We start from the raw sequence: 3,052 nt of genomic DNA on the forward strand, positions 1-3,052 counted from the left end.
GTGGCTTCGAACCTCATTTCTGGCTAGAAGTAGTGAGTTGTGAGGTTTGGTTAGACAGATATGTTTGGTGGCCAAGTCTCTATATCCTAGAGGTAAGTTCCACTTTAATGTGATGAGTTCCCGGAGTCAGGAGCGGATAATCCACCAAACGAGCTCTTCTGATGGCATGATTTATCCGATAAATGGGTGGTTTTGCTCTCTTATTGTAGCTGAAGCAACAAAATGCGGTTGTGTGAAGCGCCAGTATCACTAATCATTGCTGAGGAAACCAACATTAGCATTCACACAGCTGCTTCATGGCCGTGCAGCTACGAAGATTTTACCCTACGGTGGAAAAAAGACAGAAGGAAGATATCTGGAGTCAGCCTATTACAACCACTCAGTAGCATATATACTCTCGAATACCCACAAACGGCAAGATAAATGAAGTAGGTTTGCCGGCATGCTTTGCAACGTCTTTTTTTTACAAGCAGTGGTGCCGACAAGGGCGTCAAAACCCTGCTGTTGTGTAATTTCGTCAATGAAGTAATCCGGTGAACAGTGCAGTCTCCAAAACCCCGGTGCTCACATATCTCCGATGGAAACTATCGTCCGCCTGGATTATGCCAACAACAGTGCTCTTGTTTTACAGGAGCGGGAAGTGCAAACACTGCTAGAAAGGCTGACAAAAACCATTTAGTCCTTCGACATGTGCTTTGAGTGCACAAGGTCCAAAGTCATGTACAGTAACTGAACATATATCTAGGAATTCAAGCAGTCACAACGGAAGTCGTGGAACGCTATACATTCCTCAGAAGTTTCATTAGCTGTGACGGTAGTGAGACAGACGAACTGAATGCACAAGTATCAAAGACGCTAATTACTTTCGTTAATTTCACCAACTGTGAAGTTAAAAAGGCATATTGCTGAGCCTCAAAGGATGCACATATGACTACAGTACTGTTGCATAGCTGCGAGACGTTGTCACTTCGGGTGGAGGATCTGAAACATCTTCAATTCTTTGACCACCGATGTCTCGGAACTATGGCTGGAGTCGTCTGGAACCAACAAATTCACAATGACTATGAGACAGACGGTACTTAACTCAAAGAACGCACTCAGAAGTGAAAGCTGAGGTGGCTGAGTCATGTGTTATGCATGCCAGGTTACCACCTAAGGAGACGAATGTTGTCTTCCGTGACCAATCAGGAGTGATAGGAACCTAGAGGAGGACAGAGCTTCACATGGCCAAAGAGAATGATGTTATGAAAATTTTGGGTGGTGTTCGCCTTCCGGAATGAAGTCCATATGACTCAGTGCTTGGCTGACGACCCTGAATGATGAGGAGGCTAGCCGATGTCAGAGGCATTCAGGCTGTTAGATTCTATCCAGATAGCCTGATTGAGTGTTGGAGTTGTAGGCACCTCGGACGTTTGTGGTAGGTCGGCCCTAGGTCCCCCTGCCTGTTCCATTTACCATCATTACGCGTACGGCTCGGTAATGCGTACAGCCATTTTCTGCACGCGTAATTATTTTAGTGATTAAGACCCATGTGTGTTGAAATGAACCGCGGTGGGAGCAAGAGATAACGTTTCGTGAAAACGGTCTAGATTTCTCACAAACACCCCAATTATCGTTCATGGTTAGCTATATCCTTTTGTGTGAGGATGAAAAAAAGAATAAACTGGAATGTGAATATGTGTTGACCGGTAGTCGCTCAACGACTAGGTCGATTAAAATACCGCTTGGAAAAAAAAGAGTGTCAGGCCCAAAACATTCACAGCACCACGTTGGGCAAAATACATAGACCATCAACCGAGCAATCGTACCAATAAAGGAACTTTTTCGGGGCTTGCTGTGCACAGGTAATCACAGCACTGTCCGAACTCAAGCTGGACGAAGAAGAGAACGCACACACTCAAGTGCGAATGTACTGGGCGGGATGGCTCTTTGGTTAGAGTGCGAATGTACTGACTTGATTCTTAAACGAAATGTGCGAGAAATCCTTTCTTTATATACAGTCATGTCCCTGTTATGTATCCTGTGGCTCCTACTCATTGTTCTATCATCCTATTGGTTGGTCCCCATCAAGTGAGTCATTTGAACAACCCTATCCAATCGCTGAACAGCTTAAAACGTGATTGGCTGAAATGGGTGTCACACACCAAACGAACATCAGATCTAACCACAGTGAAAGCCAGTTAATTATGACAGCACTAGGACTTTTCACCGTCGTCTTGCTGTTTTCAACCCAGTCTATTTGTAATTTAGATGGACTGCGATGAACCTGCTGTTTTTAGAACGATTAGGTTGAAACATTTCGTCCATTGGTGGAATAAGCTCAGTGGAGTACGACGCTGCTGGAAGGTCGGAGGTTTTGCGCGAAACCTAATAAGGCTCTTGTGGCATTTAAGTTTAGCAAAACTACCGTGACACGGCCTTTTACTCGACTAGTTCAGGTTTCATAACATTAAAGAGGTGTGGACCTTCGATTGGCACCCCCCGTTCCGTTATGAAAATGGTATTAAAAATGAACGTCTAGGACTTTCGCAACATCCCGACGTTCGGTCTGACGGCCACATTCTTTGAGAGGAGTGGTGGGCGGAAAACTGCTTGAATGACCGTCCAGGTATCAGTTCACAAACATGGGGATCGAATTAAAATGTGTGGTGTGTGTTTGAACAAAACTACGAAAACGTTTTCATAAGTGGTCAAGTTTTTTGTCACAGAATAATTAACTCTCCGTGTGATTGTCATGGGGGCGAGATAACCCAAGTGGTTAGAGCGCGAATTTACTGACCGGAAGTTCGGTGGTTCGAACCCGACCTCTGTCTCTCGACTTCCCCTGTCTAGGCTTGGGCAACTTGGCAGTATATCAGTCCTCGTGCTTCCTTCGGGTGGCATGGCAGTTAGGCACAGAATGGGTGCTACAGCTCGACGGTTACTGTCATCCTGTAAATGTTTAAAACCCATTCTCACTTAGGGTAGAAAAAAGTCGCTTGCCATTGTTGTCTGGACTTAAATCCCTACTAATCAGATGGCTGAATAATCCTCAATCGCCAACGACTGGTTT

This window comes from Opisthorchis viverrini (assembly GCF_000715545.1).
Source record: "Opisthorchis viverrini unplaced genomic scaffold opera_v5_171, whole genome shotgun sequence".
Taxonomy (NCBI): domain Eukaryota; kingdom Metazoa; phylum Platyhelminthes; class Trematoda; order Opisthorchiida; family Opisthorchiidae; genus Opisthorchis; species Opisthorchis viverrini.